Genomic DNA, 21,826 nt, shown 5'->3' with positions numbered 1-21,826 from the left:
TTTTAACTTTCTGGTGACTTTTTTAACTGTCCTCCATGAACGACTCCATGTCAGTCTATTTTTACTTCCATTTTCTCCCATTATTCTGTTTTAAGTCCCTCTTTTTATCACCTTATGCGTGTAACATTTTCTTCTTATTTTAAGTTGTCATGTCACTCGGCTGAAGAGCGGCGGATTGTGCCGCTGACAGCCCTCCCCTGCCCATATTGGGCAGGGGAATGAAATCACAATAAAGGAAAGAAAAATGCCTCACAGTTCAAGGCATTGGTCACCCCTTTGAACGATCACACTGGTTTCAGGTGAGTGGCATGTATGGTGCAGAATTGGTATTAACACTTTGCCGACCGGCGACACCACAGTGGTGTCATGCACGAAATAACAGTCAACAGCCAGCGACACCACAGTGGTGTCGTGTGCATAGTATCGCGCAGTGGCCGGTGACAGCACTTTGGTATCTTTTTCATTCTGTTTTATTTAGGTAAGAATAAGTTACACGTCAACAAGTTTTTTGTTTTTATAAGTACTTGTGTATGTTCATCATGGCAGAGGAAAGAGACGATACGATTATTTACGATAACCGCGCGGACGTCTTGTCTGACGTTCCGGACGACTTGGCCGATTGGGAAGAAGACAATGGACATATAAAAAAATGAAAGTGAAGCAGAATCGTCGGAAGATAGTGAAATACACCGAAGAACAATCCGGCGACCGCTACGGTTGCCAACTGATTCGGATGAATCAGGCGAAGAAGACAGACTGTGATTTACTGAGCACCAATAATAAATTTGAAGGATCTCCAGGTCCACACATATTTCCCAAAGATACACAGAGCGTCGTTGATATCATAGAATTCTATATTGGGAACGATCTATTTGAATATATTAGCAACGAAACCAACAAGTATTACAGTCAAAATTTCAACAGAAGGGAACTGGATAAAAAAAATGCCAAATCTGTTGACGTTACGAGACCCGAACTTAGAAAATAGTTTGGGCTTACTACCTTGATGGGAATTGTAGAAAAGCAAGGAACGATGATTACTGGTCAACGAATCCGTTGATAGACACACCGATATTTCGCAAAACGATGTCCTGCAACTGATTCAGACAAGTATTATCATTTTTCCGACAACAACAATAAACTGGATAATGTCGACCACCTTTTCAAAGTGCAATTTGTAATTGATTACTTTTTCAAACAGTTTAAAGAAACGTTTAATCTAAGTCAAGGAATGATACCGTGGCGTGGATAGTTAAATTTTAAGGTTTACAATCCGTCGAAAATTACGAAATATGGCATACTCATTCGGATGCTCTTTGATTCGAGTATGGGACACATTTCCTCAGTCAAGGTATATTCCAGCGCTGGACAGCCTTTAGCAAAAACAGTGATGGAACTATTGACACCTTCTTATGGAAAGTGGCATCACCTCTACATGGATGGTTATTATCACAGTGTAGAACTTGCAGAGAAGTTACTTGAAAATTCCAGTTTGTGGAACGATACGGCAAAATAGAGGATTTCCGTAAAAATAAACCGCGCAATAGTCAATGTGTTTGAAGCTCGTCATCAACAGAAAGGTGACAAGCGGCAGGCGACAAGCCAAGTAATCCGAATTAGCGCCGCCGGCACCAAGCGGATAAATTCGTACGAGACGTGCGGACAGAAAAGTGTTAAGTGGCCATGTTACCCTCCACAACTGACGGCAATTAGTTGGTTAAGTGTTACATATAACTTTTTCACGATAAATGGTATGATTATTAACGAACATAGAACGCACAAAAATACACATACAAATATTTTTTACGTGTACCACATCCCTGATCCCCATGCAAACCCATAACCACCTGATCCAACACACGAGTCAACCCGACCCTGATCCATATTAACCCGATCCTTAACCATCGACGACGACAACCAAGTCACAGTTCCATGGGGCCAGACATCCGTTGACCCCAATACTCGCCAGCGTGATGCAGCTTTTCTGTGATAATAACGTCGTTGTTCAACAGACTCGTATATATTTCTGACACTACACACCTGTACGCCGTACCATTACCTCTGACGATAAAAAAATTGGAACCATAGATTTTGAGATGTGGTTGAAGAGATGTAAAACAAATGTTTTATTCACACTTTTAAAATGCTCAAAAAAGTGTTAAAGTAATGTTTTAAGAAGTCTAAATTTCGGATGAATCTCCGTGAAAGCTCACAGTATCGGAACCTCTTCAAGAGAATGAGCTTCATAAACTGAACAAGAGCCGGCCGGAGTGGACGAGCGGTTCTAGGCGCTACAGTCTGGAACCGCGCGACCGCTGCGGTCGCAGGTTCGAATCCTGCCCCGGGCATGGATGTGTGTGATGTTCTTAGGTTAGTTTGGTTTATGTAGTTCTAAGTTCTAGGTGACTGATGACCTCAGAAGTTAAAATCCCATAGTGCTCAGAGCCATTTGAACCATTTCTTTGAACTGAAGAAGACGACAACACGTTGGTCCACCTACGGCCCTTATGCAAGCAGTAATTCGTCATGGCATCGATTGACAGAGTTGTTGAGTATCCTCCCGAGGAATATAGCGCCACGTTCTGTCCAATTAGCACTTCACATCGTCAGAATTCCGAACTGGCTAGAAAACCCTGCCCACAGTGTTCCAGACGTTCTTAATTGGAGAGAGATCCGGCGACCTTGCTGGTCGAGGTAGAGTTTGGCAAGCACGAAGAGAAACAGTAGAAACTCTCACCATGTGCAGTCAGGCTTTATGTTGCAGAAATGTAAACTCAGGAAGGACAAAAGAACGTGACGTAGAATGTCGTCGACTTTCGGCTGTGCTTCAAGGGTGCCACGGATGGCAACCAGAGAGGTCCTGCTATGAAAAGAAAGACTTCAGACCAAGACTCCTGGTTGTCAGGACATATGGCGGGTGGCCGTCATGTCGGTATCCCACTGCCGTCCAGGGCGTCTCCAGACTCTTCTTCGCCCTGCCTGGAATCTCGTTGACCTCAGCGGTCAGTCCTGCCGGTGAGTCCTGCTTCAAACTGAGCTCCAATGTCCTATTGGGAACGACCTTGGTTGCGGTGGAATACCAGTCTAAATGTCGTGCGCTATACGACCCAACAGCCAGGAGTGATGGTCTGGGGTGCCATTTCTTTCCATAGCCGGACCCCTTTGGTTGTCATCCGAGTCACCCTTACAGCACAGGGGTATGTCGACGACATTGTCGCGCAGCGTTTTGTTGCCCTTCATGGCAAGCCATCCTCGGCTTACCTTTCGAACACGGTGGGAGTTTCTATTGTTTTCCTTCGTGCTTGCCAAATCTACCTTGGCCATCAAGGTTGCCGGATCTCTCCCTAATTGAAATAGTTTGTAGCATTATGAGCAGGGCCCTCTAGACCAATTCGGAATTTTGACTGTATAACGCGCCAGTTGGAGAGTATTTCGGGGTATTATCCCTCTGCAGGACATGCAACAACTTTTTCAATCAATGCCAAGCCGAGTAACTGCTTGAATGAGGTCCAGAGCTGATCAGTTTGTCAAGCTTTTCCTCTTCAATAAATCATCCATTTTTCCTGAAATTGTAATCATTTACTTGTCTGTACGTTTACATCGTATCTACAGTATCGGAGGACTGACAGTGGAAGGCGCCGTACAATCCGCACGCCTGACGTGGGGGAGCATGTGCCACGTTCGATGGAAGAAACACCTGAGACCACCGTGCGACATTTAACAACAGCAGAAGGTATGTTCCACTTATATGGATGGTACTTAATGAACGATTGTTCGACCCGTATCATTTACAGCGCGTTCAGGCCCTTAGGCCACAGTATCATCATGGCAGACGACCGGTCTGTCAGTGGCTGTTGCAAAGTGTGCCACAGATCCACTGTTCACATCCAAGATTTTATTTACCGTTGAGGCGAGGTTCACACGAATGGTGTTGTGATTTCGATAACCAACATGTATGGGCTGATGTAAATCCCCAAGCAATTCAGAAAAGCGGTCATCAATAGCGGCGCTCAATCAACGTATGGGCAGGTGTATTCGGCGATAGATTAATAAGGCCATACGCGCTACCACAAAGGTTAACTGGAGCGTATTATCTCGACTTTCTCATTAATGTATTGCCTACCTTGCTAGAGTCTGTGTCGCTACACCAACGAATTCAAATGTGGTTCATGCATGGTGGCGTACCAGCACATTTTCGTCACAATGTGTACGAACATCCGAGGCACACTTTTCAGAACTGCCTGCTAGCTTCCTAGACCTGCATCCCCTAGACGTTTGGTTATGGGGCTCTTGAAGGAATTGGTTTGCGTCACGCCCATCAACGATGTGCGGACACTAAAGGGGCGCTTCTTCAAAGGGTGCGAGCAGGTAAAACAAGAACCAGGGATACTTCAAAGGATGCGTCATTCCTTACGCCAGAGGGCAGAGGGGAGCATATCATGAATAGGCACCACGTTGAACACCTCCTATAAACACGTGTTTATCGCAGAAGGTATGAAGGTATGCATTTCCGGACCCATGTTTATTGGACGTTCGTTTCTTGTTCCGATGAGTATCACTACAACTCAAAGTATTCGACACAGTTTTTCGAACACCCTGCACAGGGTGATAGGGTGTCGTACAGGTGTACACTTGAAAGTGCACAATAACAGAAGCAAAAAAGTATTAGGAAGCATAGGCTCTAAAACACATATTATGAGCACTTCTTGAGAGCAAGAGATGTGTTTCGCGGTAGCGAAGTTGAAGAAGTGCTCATAGTTCTTAAAGTATGCGTATTAGATTATATGTTTACAAAGACATTTTTGCTTCTAGTATTGTGTACTTTCTGTTGTATGAGCTTACGCCATTAATTATGATACATCCTGTATAAGGTAACACTCACGGGCTTTTCTCTGTATAAATATCTAATTATTTCTATCCAGAAATTCCTCTGTGGTATAGAAGAAGTTGTGAAGGTGAAAAATCTATGATCTACATTCTTCTACACTCAATCCTAGAGTGTGTGCAGTATATAAACAACATAATGTGTAGTGTGGTACAGGATACGTCCTGTAGTGTGGAATGTTTAATGAGATATATTACTTACAAATCTGTACTATATTTATCTAATGCACACAGAAGAAAACATTGATACAAGAGAAGAACGTAGAGATGAAAACCACTTGCGGTGTCTAACAAGAATATGCGAAACGTGTCTGGTAGACAAACATAAAATATTCAGTTCCAAAACACACAATTTTTCCGTTCTCTATAGCAGAAAGCATATCTGAAGAAGCAACTCCGAAAACCAGCTGCAGACAGGAACAAAATTCTCCTGCCAGTCAGACATATTATTTCTATGGGTTTGATTGCTAATATTTTCTATAGGTATGTGTCAGAAAACGGTGCCAAAGACATTTTAATTAAAGAGTAATACACATTATTTTTTCTCCTGAAGTTATGCTTGTGAACATCCATGCAACTATCAAACCCAGGTCGAGTGATAATAACAAATTTCTTTGATGAATAAAAGTATTGTGAGAATGTATTTAAAATTCTCAGCCGCTTACGGAGACCTCTGGAAGATATATGTGTACTCGTATACTAAACTGTAAGAACTTTTTTGTGCAATAAATACTGTTTATTAAGTGCGGAGCTATCCCAGAATATTATCACATGAGACATAACTGAATTATGTTGTGCAAAATATGTTCCCTTATCGACATTTATATCCCTAATGCTGTCAGTGTTTGAATGACAAAAGCAACAAAATCTAAATATTTTAGCAGATATACTGGGTCTTATGAATATACTTTATACTCAGAAGTTCGGAATAAGTTCTCTGGTTGGCATGAATAAAGCGAGTCTGAGAGCATACTTCACCGGAGTATGTTCTCAGCTGAGTTGAAGTTGCTCAAAGCAAAGAATATTCTCTGATTTCGTATGATTAAAACCAGAGAAGTTTCTCACAAGCGGAGAACATTATCATTTTTTGTAACTTCCGTAGCATACTTCGACCTGAGAGAGTAGTGCTGTGGTTAAGTGTTACCGAGTGTTTTTATTGAAAATGGCGTAATTTGTGGTTCTCGAAAGGCAAAAAATTTATACGTAGCACGAAGGAACACAGAAGAAAGAAATTGTAGACGTTTACGTAGATTTAACAGTAAAAACATTACGCGGCTGGCGAATCACTTTCTTCCCAAAAATTACGAACGAAGAGGAGGCGCCCTTGCTAACGAATGCAAAATGAAAAGATTTTTTGCGCTATTTAGCGGATCGAGGCTTTCAGACTGGTGTAGGTTAAGACTTACGAATACACCAGACAACAGTATGACTAACATTTAGCAGGTTAACAGAAAAGCACTGTTGTGGATCTGATTTCCAAATTTTTTTGGAATCTCGTATACCTCGACACAAAACACATATGTCGATTGGACGGATGCCAAAAGTTAGCCCATTATTTAGTCTTCACAATGAAATTTTTGTCATAAATGTAAGCCCAGATTGTTAAGCTCAATATCAACTTTTTTGCTAACTTGTATGATGTAACAACCTACTCCACTGTGGGGCATCTTGTTACATTATATGGGGTTAGTTGTTACGTAATAATTAAGAAAAAACATATTTTTGGTTCCATAACACAGATTTATTTAATCATTAGTTTTAATGCAAGAGGTGGTAACAAATCATAAAACTTCAAACACAGTACTAATGTTGACATACGGTCATCATTAATCTGATGAAGAAATATCAAGTTTATTATCAGAGCTACAGTTTGTACAAATAAAAAAACTGTCATGCTTGGCACACCTATCATGTGCCCACCTTTTACATTTTGTGCACTGTAGCCATGTGGTTGGTGGTCTTGACAGAGAGTATGGTTCCATACACTCAATACGCACGCAGTCGTCTTCCTCATCAGATGAATCTACGATCTCACATTTTCGTTTTCCCGTTTTTGCTTTCTTGTTTTTATTTTTCGGCGCCAACGCCAGTCGTCGTCTTGCCTCAGCTGCCTCAACTGTCAATGCTGCTTTTACTGGTGAATCAGTCAGGATAGCACTCACTCGTTTATTCCTTGCGGGCAGGAGCTTTCGGGAAAGGCCTCAGTTCTTCAGGTGGCACATGTGTGTGTACGGAGTTTGCAGAACCAACTGTTGAGGTGCAAGGCGTCGGACTTGATTCCACACTTGTTGATGTGCTGGGAACACCATCCCCTGCTGAGTTCGTAAGAGACACAGAAAGCAGAGTTTCATCTTCCCTGTATGGACGGTCCGTCACGGCAGAGGGCAAAAATTCATCGTCTGTAAAAATGTCACTGTTAAATGGCCATATTCCAGTCACTTGAAATCCAGCCTTGATGTTCCTTGGCGTAGCAGCGCTAAGCAAAGATTGTTTAACTATAAATAGAATGTCATATATTGTCATAGTGTTTCCAGCATTGTTTTTCATCCACGCATCTGATGCAGAGTTAATACATTTTTTAAATGGGCCAAACACAGCTCTGTCTAAAGATTGCAATTTATGAGACATATGTGGCGGAAAAGAGAGAAGGACAACCCCGTTTTCTTTGGCTACATCCAACACTGAAATATCAAGGTGCGATTGATGGTTGTCCAAAAGAAGGAGAACCGGTCGCTCTCTTGTAGCCCTGGAATGATGAACGAAATGACGCATGAACGAGCGAAAATCTTGCCCTCTCATCCACCCTGACTTGTTTGCAGACTCTGCGCTACCTTCTGGCCCATTTCGAAGGAAATAATCCCTGACGTTCTTTCTTGGAAACGCAAAGAAAGGCGGGATTGAGTTTCCAGACGCATTTACTGCCAAGGCAACAGTAATTAGTGTTCCTCTTTCAGCAGACGTTATAGCACCGACTTGTTTAATTCCTTTCCTTGCCACAATTTTGGCAGGCGTTTGTACCGTGGTGACGGCAGTCTCGTTCACATTATACACTTCTTGACATTGAAATTTGTATCGATCATAAACTTCACTTAGATTTGTAAGAAATCTCCCTACATTGTGCTTATTGAAACTTGTAGCCCTGCTTAGGCTGGTAGCTTCTGGTGTGCGGATGGAAAGCGTTTTCTTTCGATTGAGGAATCCTCCAAACCAGTCAGTGGAAGCTAGTTCTACATCGCTCCAACCAACGGGAAACTTGACATTATTTTTCACGGCATATTGAAATGCTAGACTCCTCACTTCCTTCGCAGAAAGTCCATAGTAGAGCTTAGCAGCTTTCTGAATGTATTCTTCCAGCTCTGCTTCTTGTTCGTCTGAGAAAACCTGCCGAGATCGCTTATAACCAACGTTTGGCACAATCATCTCTCCCGATTCTGAAAGTAAGCAGACAAGCAACATTGTAATAGGCTGTTATAGGCTACGTTTTCCTGCACGTATCTGTTATGTCAGAAGAGATTAATTTGCTTAGATATACTGACGTATTTGCACGTTATATAACACCAATAATCTACAACGCCACAGTTGGCGACGCTGACAATGAAAAATAAGCTGCCTACCTCCCTTTGTCGACTCCATTCGCTTACAAAACCTCTGCAGCGAAATAAAATTTATGCTGTACTTTTGGGCAGCTTTCCGCAGTGAAGAAAAGCCACTTAGAACTTCATTTGACGCTTCAGCATATGTTTCCTTGGGAATAGTGCCTCTGTCAGTCTTCTTCTTATAATTATGCATTATACCTGTAGATGGACATAATTGCTTACATTAAAGGAAACAAAAACTCTTTGGGGCAAGTTGTTACACCGTAACAACTTGCCCCCGCGCCTTTGTGACAACTGACCCCATGCTACGCCATTTTCTCTTACTGTCGAAATCAACAACATAAATTTTTGTTTGAAGTTTAACGTATACTATTACGTACCTGAATGTTGGACGCTGATATGTTGCAAAATTTAAAATGAAATCAGCAAATCAGCAATTCCCTGTGAACTATGAAAAAATTCACACAGAGTAAAAAAATTACTCAAGCACAGGAAAAACACGTTTTCTGTCACTAGCGCCTTATTACCAACTGACGGCTGATGTAGGTAGGATGGGAAAGGGGGGGGGGGTCTCTTAGTGCTGCCATCTGGCGGAGCAACGAGTAAACTGCTCTAGCGAGGAAATTTTTATTGTCAAGTAACAACTTGCCCCGTGTAACAACTATCCCCGGTCTCCCCTACATGACGCTAGGGTGTGGAGAATCTCAGATGCGTACAGTATATTGCGAGAGAACCAGTTCAGTACCTTAATTTTACAACACAAAGGATGTGGCATTGCGCTATGATTAATGACACTGTTTCAAAATCACGAAATACCTGATGAGAGGGCGTACAACAGACTTCTCTCTAAGGAAAGGGTGATAACCGAACAGTGCTTTGGACCGGTAAAAAGGCGTTTCCCAATTCTGCAAAATAAAATAAGGCTTTCCCAAATAAAAATCCCCAGTGTGATAATAGCCTGTTTTGTTTTGCACAACGTAGCAAAACTTATAGAGGATGATGATTTTGAGGCACCTATTGATGATGACCACAATCCTCCAGTACTGGGTGAAGAGGAATCAACAAACGTACGTGTACGTGGAACAAATAGAAGACGGGAAATTGTTAATGTAAAACATCATCTGTAGTGTGTGAGATTCTGTCAAATCATTGCATAATTAAACCGAATGCGTGTATTTTTTTAAATTAAAACGATATTTTCTTCTTCAGATACAACGAAGTAATATTTTGAGAAAAATGAAAAACAGTGCTCTGATGTCACATAGTAAAATGTAGTTTAGTGTTTTTGCTCATCCTCTCTCAGTGGAACTATTTATTTACAAATTGTACAAAATAGATACATTTTTCAAAGTTTTATCTTATCCTCTCAGGAATCATTTCCTGCGGTTTGTACTCATTTAGCAAAATGCCACTGTAGATGTAGCCGCAGGCGTTCTGGTTGATGATTTTCAGTAATGATATTCAGGACATTTGTTGCTAAAACGAAATGTATGTGGGACGTACAATCACGGAACGCTGTCAGCTAAATCACGTACTTGGAGAAGCTAGGCTACGTTCTTTGCTCAAGCGGGGTATGTAGTAGCTTTATTCACGAATTTAGAACTGTTGCAGAAGTAATTATAAATATTAATGTAATTATCAAAATTATTAAACAGTTATGAACAATATAAATGTGACATGCAACTATTTACACGTCAATTTTCCGTAGTAACAAATAAATCAGTTTTTCCTCAATTTCCAGACAACTGTGGCTTGAATCTGAAAACAGATCAAGCAAAGCAATAGGCAACGCTGTTCTTCGCGCGAGTTTTAACGATCGCAAAGAAGAATGGAAACAATACTAAATGAAACAGAAATGGAAACACAGCCACACTAACAAGAGCACTTCACTGCTATACCAAATAATTAAATACATTTTGAATAGCCGGCCGTTGTGGCCAAGCGGTTCTAGGCGCTTCAGTCTGGAACAGCGCGACCGCTACGGTCGCAGGTTCGAATCCTGCCTAGGGCATAGATGTGTGTGATGTCCTTAGGTTAGTTAGGTTTAAGTAGTTCTAAGTTCTAGGGGACTGATGAACTCCGATCTTAAGTCCCATAGTGCTCAGAGCCATTTTAACCATTTTTGAACATTTTGAATAAAACCTAGTATGAGTTAGAGTGCAGTGTGTCATGACACATACTTGTATACAATACTAAGCCAGTTTTTAAGTTAATTATGCAGGGTATCACGCTCACTGATAGTTAATTCACTACTATCAATTAATGTTACTGCTAGTGATCCCAAAATTTTACACTTCAACGACTGCTACTTTTGTGGCAATGAGAATGAAACAGTTAATTGGTATTAACAATTGACGACACAGCAAATGGATTTATAGCTGCAAGACTTTATTGTTTGCAAAACATCACTATGAATGAAAGGAAGGATTCACCTACAGTTCTGACAAAAAATCTATAATTGTTTCACTGTTAAACTTCTGTATCTAGTCCACAGTATGCCTTCTCCTCTTAGGCGAAATATTCTTGATGTTGGTTCGCTATCCGCTCGCGCGATCTACAGCAATACAACTGTTCTCGCGCCGTAGTTGTGCGTAGCTGTAGGACCCACCGCCACCACCTCCACATTTATAGCTGGATTACATCACCGGGATAATGGCGGACACGTCTGCGTATTGTTATGGCTGATAACCGACTGTACACATAGACACTTCATTGTGCAGCTTATAATTTTAGCAATTTCCCCAAAAATACGTGTATTACACATTTCCTAATTCCTTCCCACTTAATAATTACAATTACTTCTTTACAAATAAACATAGTTTTTTTGTGAAGCCGTACACAGACAAACAACTTCTACAGAACAAATAAATTTAGTTTTAATCTCAGCTTTCAAACGAACTGATACTGTTGCGCTAGGTGCAAGCTCAGATTACTCTTCCGGTGCTCGCCACTATGTTAACAGCTCGAATCGCGTGCACACGTGTTTGCCCTAACAATGGTATGACACAAATTCCCGAAACGACGAATATTGTACTGCTATATCACATACCAGCATTTAAAGGCGATGACAATTAGGTGTGCCGGCCGGAGTGGCCGTGAGGTTCTAGGTGTACAGTCTGGAACCGAGCGACCGCTACGGTCGCAGGTTCGAATCCTGCCTCGGGCATGGATGTGGTCCTTAGGTTAGTTAGGTTTAATTATTTCTAAGTTCTAGGCGACTGATGACCTCAGAAGTTAAGTCGCATAGTGCTCAGAGCCATTTGAACAAAACATACTTGGAGCTTCCAAACCGACACTCGATATTTCGCATGCTGCGAACCAAGCCAATTAGTTGTGCAAGCTTCGGAAATCGGCTTTTATTTACAAGCCTGGACTTACTGAGAGACACTATTATGTTGCAATATGCAGTTTGTAAAGGAGGAAGTGCCCACGGCAATACAAAACTATTAGCAACTCACTGTCAAGGACACATTTGTTATAGAAGAGAACAAAATAAAAGGAGTCCAGATGAAGTTACTGATTTATTCATCTATAATCATAGGATAGTTTAAACCTGCAGTATTATTTTCTCTGATACAGGTAATTAGACGACAAGAGCTTTCTTGGAAAACAGTTTTCACTGTTAATGGCGAGAAACCATTGTGATCGCCGACATTAGTTAACCTCTCGAAGGCGCTATAAAGACTGTTACATTGTAGTATAAACTCCTGCCTTATTCCGAAGAAGACATTATGCCACTTTGCTCATATTTCACAGCACAAAGTGGTTTTAGAAAATAAACTAGGCTAATGGCCATGTAAGTTAAGGATATATGCGATCTCCAACGCCACCCGCGAATGTGATATTGCAGGTGAATAGGATATTACGTTCCTCGGAGGAAATCTCGCAGAAAAGTTTGTGGACTCGCACAACGAGTGTACGGGGAGCGAGGGACCGGCACTGCGGTGGCGTGCGGACCCTGGAGCGAAGCTCGTGCTGTGCGCAGTGAGAGACGTTCCCTGCCCCGGAAGCAAAGTTACCGAGATTACCAAATTAACCGACCAGAACACGGCGGTCGGGTTCACTGCGGGACTCCTGCGGCACGGTTCTTTATTAATATGCTACATCCCACAGGTCCCTTACTACCAGGAAAGAGAGCTGTATTTCGAAAAAGTACAAGATGAAAGATAGTTCAGTAATACCAAGGAATCTCGTTGACTGTTTTATATGTTAGCGTTATGAAGAGAATTCGACGAAGCTGCATTTCCTTGATTCCTTGTATCTCCAACTCTCTTCGTCAAACTACTGAAGTTATCGAAAGTGAACCACTGTGCAGTAAAGCACTTTTCAAATTTACAAAACGTTCCTAAAGGTTTCATCTCTTTCAGTGCCATAGAAGTTGTAAGAGTGGCGTAGCACCGCACAACGTAGAGCTACGAACGTCTTAGAAGCGATTTCGACCGAAGATCCTTTTAATTTGAAACTTCATGGCAGATTAAAACTGTGTGCCGGACCGAGACTCGAACTCGGGACCTTTACCTTCCGCGGGAAAGTGCTCTACCAACTGAGCTACCCACGCACGATTCACGACCCGCGGAAGGCAAAGGTCCCGAGTTCGAGTCTCGGTACGGCACACAGTTTTAATCTGCCAGGAAGTTTCATATCAGCGCACACTCCACTGCAGAGTGAAAATCTCATTCTGGAAACATCCCCCAGGCTGTAGCTAAGCCATGTCTCCGCAATATCCTTTCTTTCAGGAGTGCTAGTTCTGCAAGGTTCGCAGGAGAACTACTGTGAAGTTTGGAAGGTAGGAGACGAGGTACTGGCAGAAGTGAAGCTGTGAGGACGGGGCGTGAGACGTGCTTGGGTAGCTCAGTTGGTAGCGCACTTGCCCGCGGAAGGCAAAGGTCCCGAGTTCGAGTCTCGGTCCTTCACACAGTTTTAATCTGCCAGGAAGTTTCATATCAGCGCACACTCCACTGCAGAGTGAAAATCTCATTCTCCTTTTAATTTTTTACGCCTTTGTTAATCAATCGAGGCCAGTGGGACAGCAGCTGTACATTAACTACTAGTTTCGACGCCAAAAAGCGTCATCCTCAGGCCCCTGCATATGGGAACATACATCTACATCTACATCCATACTCCGCAAGCCACCTGACGGTGTGTGGCTGGGGGGTACCTTGAGTACCTCTATCGGCTCTCCCTTCTATTCCAGTCTCGTATTGTTCGTGGAAAGAAGGATCGTTGGTATGCTTCTGTGTGGGCTCTAATCTGTCTGATTTTATCCTCATGGTCTCTTCGCGAGATATACGTAGGAGGGAGCAATATACTGCTTGACTCTTCGGTGAAGGTATCTTCTCGAAGCTTCAACAAAAGCCCATACCGAGCTACTGAGCGTCTCTCCTGCAGAGTCTTACACTGGAGGTTATCTATCATCTCCGTAACGCTTTCGCGATTACTAGATGATCCTGTAACGAAGCGTCCTGCTCTCCGTTGGATTTTCTCTGTCTCTTCTATCAACCCTATCTGGTACTGATCCCACACTGCTGAGCAGTATTCAAGCAGTGGCGAACAAGCGTACTGTAACCTACTTCCTTTGTTTTCGGATTGCATCTCCTTAGGATTCTTCCAATGTACACAGCACGATAATAAATTATGAGAGTACTGAAAACAAAAATCTCAGTGTGTGACTAAAATCGGGCTATATCAGATCATAAAATTACATAACAAAAATATACTATCATTGTCCATACACAACAGCATTCGGAATCTAATTTGAACTGCTCATTTTTTATTATATATATATTAATCCCAACAGCGGTGATTACTATATTTTTTGTTGTTGTTGTGGCACATGGGTGTTTCCCGAATTGTAGGTGGTATATGTAGCACGTACGGCCTCCTCATTTGTTCCACTGAACTAAGTCATTACTGTCCGACGCTCCTGGTATGGTGGCAGTACTTACTATTTGTCTGTCCGGAAGTTTCATGTTGTGGGTAGTTAAACTATCCATGTGGCGTCACTTTACCTTCCGTATGCATATTTTTTAAGCCCTCAGTTGATGATGTGTATGCCACTCTTTGCTTTTTAGGTATTCAAATGTTTCGTCGTTTTATGTTTTTAAAGACCTACATATGTTTCCTATGACTTGTCGTTCCTGGTGTGTGTATGTATTTAGTTTTTGGATATTTTTAAAAGTTCTTATGTTTTTACTGTTTCTGTGGTGCTTGGATAAAAATGTTTAGTTTGGTGGTTGACATGATGTTTACAAGTAGCTACTAAGTTCATTTGTAGTTTATGGTTACTGCATATCTTAAATGTTTACCAGTGGACCTTTTTGTCTGGATGTTCCCCGTGTGACTGGTGTTTGCCCTTTTACTACTTTGTGTGTGCTTGTGCTGTGTTCTGTTGTGACTTTGTTGTGGTTGATGTTATACTATACAACGAATGTCTTCAACTGCGACTTTTATTTTTGTTTTAAGTGTATGGTTGAGTCTGGTTCATTAGTAACTGGAAGTGGGTTTAGTCTCCATTTTCAGTGTATCATGAGCCATTTTGGCACACAATTTGGTTGTACATGGGTTTTTCACTATCGCAATGTAGTTTACATGCGTGGAGTTTTAATAGATGAAGTATGCATTTCGTGTAAAATGACTTCAGGTAGATAAAAATACGTCGTTTCAGTCTTTGATCGAAACCGGTAATTGAAAATAAAGAATAGCGATCAAAGACTGAAACGCCATATTTTTATTTAATGAACGATCGCGGAATTCCCATTAAGACCATCATGTCTAGTTTTGATAGACTTCAGGTAGATTGCTGTTGGGTATGGATTGATGGCGCCACATTTGCCTCGCTTGGAGAGGACATATAAAGAGGGGCTAAGCCTTTGTCATATTTGTGTAAATTATTGCATGTGTTCGCCTTGTTGCAGAATCTTTTGAATTCATTGTCTTACTCCTCTATGTCAATACATAGGTGCTTTTAGTTTTATTCTGCTGGATTTCCATATGGACGTTTCTAAGTTCATAGTCCTGTACGTGTGTGTAGTACATATGTGGCTAATGGATCGACTGATTGACATCTACTACGCCACTTTCTAGGATATTGTTACATACAAATAAAGAATTTGGCACACGAGATGTTCTTCCGATTTATTTGTCAACGTGTATCATGTCTGTTAATTCTAACCCTGTGGGTACATATTGACGGTGGATGTTACTAATGTTGGGAACAATGTCTTACATCCAGTAAATTTCCTGGCATTAGTAGAAACATCGTTGGCTTGTTTCGTCGTTTCTTTGGAACTACATGAATTTGGGTCTTTTGCTTACACAAGTGACACATTTGCTATTTGTTAGCATAAATCGCCTTCCCTTTTAATGCGACGTTGGGGTTCCTTACAAAACTCCCATTGCATCGCCTCGCTGAATTCTGATGGGCTTTCTGGAGGATGCGTCTCACCCTCCCGCAACTCTACTAAATAATTTCTGGTTTAACCTGTTCTGGAATAAGGTCGTTACTAGGCCATAAGTTAGCTATAGGGGAATTCAGCCGATACGCATATGTAAGTGAGGCTGGGAGGCCTTGAGAGACTCGTATTGGGACCTACTGGACGTGAAACTGAGTCAGGGTATCGAAAGATCCCACTTCTTTTAGAACTCCCATGAAAAACATCAGTGCCGCCTTCAAATTAGGACTGACTCGCTCCAAAAAGGCAGCTGATGGGTAGTATTTAGTTGTGGTGAAATGGTGAATGACGTTTTGAAAAACCTTTTAAACACATTGGAAGTGAATGCTTACGGGTCAACCTCCAATATCAAAACTAGAAAACAAAGGGGGATTATCATCCAAAAGAGGCCTAGGTGGTCGAAAAACTCAGAAGGTATTGCACAGCAGCCGCAACATCGCTCCTCAGCCTGCAGAAATGAGAAACGGCATCAACAATCCCCAGGACAATTACCAGCAAGAGTACGAGCAAAGGATCTTAGGTAATCGATAAAAAGTTTTGCATAGGACAATCCTCCCTAGTCGACTGCTAAAGCCCATTACGAGAGTTGGAATTGGGCTTAACGCTCTTGCAGCTTTCACATTCCCCACGAATCTCCGAATATCCTTATAAAAGGTAGGCAAAGAAACATGTTCCTTAACCTTAGCAATGGTTTTATGAATACCCAAATGCCCCCCCCCCCCACCACCACTACCACCATCCCACCCCACCATAGTATCGTGAAAGTAACGGAATATGTGACTAAGAAGTACCACAGGCAAACAGATCTTAGGTTCGAGCCCGCAGCGCAGGCTATACCTAGAGATCTGTTTCCCTCGTAATAACCTCCGTTTAATTCCGGCAATTCTAGGGTCAATATCTTGCTTGCCCTTCAAATTAGCAGAGTTCAGGGACACACCTAATGCCGAATCCATGAAAGACCCCAGCTGCTCGTGGTGATCCTGCCCTCGCCATCCAACATACAGCTAAAGGCACCCCTTCAGATTGTAGGGGCCCCTAATATACCCGATCTTCAAACGAAAGGCGAAAATCCGAACCGTCCAGCGCGCTATTCGCCCAGTCTTCTAGGGCGTGACAGAACCCAACTAAGGTCCTTGTTATGCATTTCTACAAGAAACTTCCTGTGTTCAAGATAAAACTTCAGTATCTCGAAGACAAAAAGGACTACCAATGTTTCCCAGTCATAATCGAAATATTTAGTTTCAGTCGATAATTGCTTCCTAGACGAGTAAACTGTAGGACGACGCTGCCCGTTTTGTCCTTGCAGAATTGCTGTTATTCCTTAAGTAACCATCCATTTGGACAACAAATGGGCGCTGAAAACAGGGAAAAGCAAAACAGGAGGATTACAAAGGGCCTCTTTAACTGACTCAGAGGATGTCTGATGACTCCCAGCCCAATGGAGAAAAATCCCTTTCTTACGAAGGTAATTAAGAAGCCCAGGTAATTGATCAAAATTTCGGAGAAACTTACTGAAGAAATTCGACATGCCAATAAACCTAGCCACAGACTTCTCATTCCTGGGCACAAGGAATCTACACAAAGCCTTAGTGTGACCTTGATCGAACCTAATACAGCCAGCAGAAAATAAATGCCCCAAACATGATACCTGCCGACGCCCCAACGTAATTTTGGATAGTTAGGCGGTCAACCCTGCCTCCTTTAGACGCTCAAGAAGCACCTCCAGGTGTTTCAAACGACCAGTGAAGGTGGCGCTATAGGCCATCATATCGCCGATACAGCTTTTTTCATTTTTTTCATCAGTCTGGTCAGTCTGCTGACTGATTTGATGTCGCTCGTCATGAATTCCTCTCCTGTGCCAACCTCTTCATCTCAGGGCAGCACTTGCAACCTACGTCCACAATTATTTGATGTATGTAGTCCAATCTGTCTTCCTCTACAGTTTTTACCCTCTACAGTTCCTTCTAGTACCATAGAAGTTACTCCCTGAAGTCTTAAAAGATGTCCTGTCATCCTGTCCCTTCTACTTGTCAGTGTTTTCCATATATTTCTTTCCTCCCCGATTCTGCGCTGAACCTCCTCATTTCTCACCTTATCAGTCCATCTAATTTTCAACATTCGTCTATAGCACCACATCTCAAATGCTTCGATTCTCTTCAGTTCCAGTTTCCCCACAATCTATGCTTCACTACCATACAATGCTGTGCTCCAAACGTACGTTTTCAGAAATTTCTTCCTCAAATTAAGGCATATGTTTCATTCTAGGAGACTTCTCATAGCCATGAATGTCCTTTTTGTCAGCGTTAGCCCACTTTTCATGTCCTCCTTCCTCCGTCCGTCATGCGTTATTTCGCTGCCTAGATAGTAGAATTCCTTAACTTCACCTACATCGTAACCATCAATCCTGATGTTAAGTTTCTCGCTGTTGTCATTTCTGCTACGTACTTCTTTCGTCTCTCTTGGATACTCTCAATCCGTAACCTGTACTCATTATACTGTTCATTCCATTCAGCAGATCATGTAATTCTTCTTCACTTTAACTCAGCACTCAGCATAGCAATATCATCAGCAATTCGTATTATTGATATTCTTTCACCATGAATTTTACTCCCACTCCTGAACCTTTCTGTTATTTCCATCATTATTTCTTTGACGTACAGGCTGAACAGTAGGGGTGATAGACTACATCCCTGTCTTACCCTTTTTTAATCCAAGCACCCCGTTCTCGGTCGTCCACTCTTATTATTCCCTTTTGGATCTTGTCCATATTGTATATTACCCGTCTCTCTCTATAACTTATCACTACTTTTCTCAGAATTTCGAACATCTTGCACCGTTTTACATTGTGTAATGCTTTTTCTAGGTCGAAAAATCCTATGAATGTGTCTTTATTTTTCTTTAGTCTTGCTTCCATTATCAACAGCAACGTCAGAATAGCCTCTCTGCTCCCTTTACCTTTCCCAAGTCAAACTGACGTTCATCTGACATATCCTCAATTTTCTTTTCCATTCTTCTGTATACTATTCTTGTAAGCAACTTGAATACATGAGCTGTTAAGCTGATTGCGTGATCATTCTCGCTCTTATCAACTCTTGCAGTCTTCGTAATTGTGTGGACGATTTTTTTCCTAAAGCCAGATGGTACGTCACCAGACTCATACATTCTACGTATCAACGTGAATATTCGTTTTGTTGCCACTATCCCCAATGATTCTAGACATTGTAGTGGAATGTTATCCATCCCTTCGGCCTTGTTTCATTTTAAGTTTTCTAAATTTCTCTTAAATTCTGGTTCTAATACAAGGTTCCATCTCTTCTATACTTATTCCTGTTTCTTCTTCTATCACATCAGACAAATCTTGTCCCTCACGGAGACCTTCAGTGTACTCTTTCCACCTATCCTCTCTCTCCTCTGCATTTAATAGTGGTATACCGTTGCACTCTTAATGATACTACCCTTGCTTTTAATTTCACCGAGTGTTGTTTTGAATTTCCTACATCATGAGTCAGTCCCTCAGACAATAATTTATTTTTCGATTTCTTCTCATTTTTCATGCAGCCATTTCGTCTTAGTTTGCCTGCACGTCAAATTTATTTCGTTCCTCAGCGACTTGTATTTCTATGTTCCTGAAATTCCTTGAACATTTTCGTACTTCCTTCTTTCATCGATCAATTGAAGTATTTCTTGTGTTTCCCATGGCTTCCTCGCAGTTAACTTCTTTGTACCTATGTTTTTCCTTCCAACTTCTGTGATGGCCCATTTTTAGAGATGTCCCTACCTCTTCAACTGTACTGCCTACTGGGCTGTTCTTTATTGCTGTATCTACAGCCTTAGAGAACTTCACGCGTATCTCGTCATTCCTTAGTACTTCCGTATCCCACTTTTTTCCATACTGATTCTTTCTGATCAGTCTCTTAAACTTCAGCCTATCTTCATCACTACCACATTGTGAGCTGAGACTTGTAGTTACATACACATTTAAGTTAGTCAAATACTGGACGGCACTCCCCACTCTTGGCTTAAGGTACTAGAAATATTGGCAATGCATACGACAACGTAGAAGGTCTGATCACTCCATCACGTAACATGCTACCAATCAAAAACAGTTAGTTCTTCATTTTCGGAATGGGTAGCCTGCATGGTGCTTGCCGAACTGGCACCTCGTCAGTAAGGATGATTTTATTCTGAATCTTATTCGTTATCCCAATCTCGTCATTTAAAACCTGTGGGGAATGAGAAAGAAGCTGCAACAATTGATTGGCCTCATACAGATTCAAGTGACTGCCCTCAAATGTTCCAGATAGACACAAGACATTACAGACTTCCAAAGAGCTATGTAGGAACACAAGGCAAACCTCTCAACGGGACAAAACTTGAAGTAAACTACTCTATTCCGACAATCCATTGTTAATCCAGCGATATGGATAAAATTGCACTGCAAAATTAAATTTACTGACAAGTTCTTGACCACCAGCAAATTGCTCAGCCATGAAAACTTACCAATACTTAACTTGGCTCGCAATTCCCCAGCCAGAGACAACACTTGCGGGTTAATAGCCTGACATATCTGGGAGGAAGAGCGCAAGCAAGGTAATTTACAGATAGCCCTGTATTGCAAATACGACTGCTAGCCAAGATTGGAAACTGTACTGCCAAATCAATAAATGAGCAAATAGTCTCTTGGTTAAGCTGGGTGTTAATATAAGGTAAGGGCTCACCTACCGCAGCCGTGATGTGGGAATAGCATTTTGAGAATACGTTTTCTACCCTACTCTACTTCCGATGGCGTCAGATGTTCGGACTAGTCCTCTGTTGAATAGGACAATCACGTACCAAATGCCCCATTTCATAGCGCTGAAAACATGTCCTAACCCTATCACTTTTCAAGAAATCATCTTGGTCTTGAAACTTCCTGGCAGATTAAAACTGTGTACCCGACCGAGACTCGAACTCTGGACCTTTGTCTTTTGCGGGCTAGTGCTCTACCATCTGAACTACCGACACACGACTCACGCCCGGTCCTCACAGCTTTACTTCTGCCAGTACCTCGTCTCCTACCTAGCTGTGAGGACCGGGCGTGAGTCTGCTTCGGTAGCTCAGATGGTAGAGCACTTGCCCGCGAAAGGCAAAGGTCCCGAGTTCGAGTCTCGGTCGGGCACACAGTTTTAATCTGCCAGGAAGTTTCATATCAGCGCACACTCCGCTGCAGAGTGAAAATCTCATTCTGGCATCTTGGTCTTCTTTAGAATCTAGACCAACGTCCTCACAATGACCCTCCATACCACCACGCTGGTGTCCGCGAGCGGTTGACCGGCCTCATATACTCCAATATATTATCAACTACTTGAGTTTCAGTAACCTGCAACTTCAAGATTGAGACTGCAGCTCGAATTTGCCCAATGTACCTAGCCAAAGTGTCATTGGAGGCCTGAACCGGTCAAAACAGCTTCCGCTCAATTTAATTTATAATATGAGGTGAAAGCTTAAGCTCAATAATACGGTTTCACAGACCCATCAGCCGCATTACTCTTGCAAAATTTCGGAAAATATACTGCTTTGCACCCCACATGTTAAAGGATACAATAACTTAAGTACAATATCATGTGACATCCCCAAAGCGTTAGTATGGACTACAATCTTAACAGTAAGCCACAAAACGGATGTTAGCTCGCTCAGATGCTCCACGAAGAGCTGCTTCGCAAAAAGCCCTTAGGGTGACGCAATTGCCAAAGGTACACCTAGCTGATTGCTGAACGCTGTCTGATACCTGACCATTGCTCTCGAGCATTACTTGTCCGGACGAAGATTCCGCTCACAAATCATTGTTCCCAGGTGCTCTAAAAGAAAACGGCTTGCGCTAGCTTATAAATCCCGTATCTATTCATGCAAATCTTG

The 21,826-nt window shown here is 42.1% G+C and overlaps 1 protein-coding gene across 5 annotated transcripts in view; it reads left to right on the top strand.

Moving 5' to 3' along the window:
• The window catches only part of LOC126481604 (UDP-glucosyltransferase 2-like), a 725,388-nt gene that overhangs the window by 64,817 nt on the left and 638,745 nt on the right, over positions 1-21,826 (top strand). The window contains exon 2 of one of the 5 annotated variants that reach the window (XM_050105474.1): positions 3,613-3,733. The exons of the other annotated variants lie outside the window; for them this stretch is intronic. The gene's annotated coding sequence lies outside the window, so the exon portion shown is untranslated. The remainder of the gene's footprint in view (positions 1-3,612; positions 3,734-21,826) is intronic. 5 annotated transcript variants of the gene reach the window in all.

Source organism: Schistocerca serialis, chromosome 5, assembly GCF_023864345.2.
Source record: "Schistocerca serialis cubense isolate TAMUIC-IGC-003099 chromosome 5, iqSchSeri2.2, whole genome shotgun sequence".
Lineage (NCBI taxonomy): Eukaryota > Metazoa > Arthropoda > Insecta > Orthoptera > Acrididae > Schistocerca > Schistocerca serialis.
The sequence above is the reverse complement of the archived record's forward strand: the minus strand, read 5'-3'. Positions and strand labels throughout refer to the sequence as shown.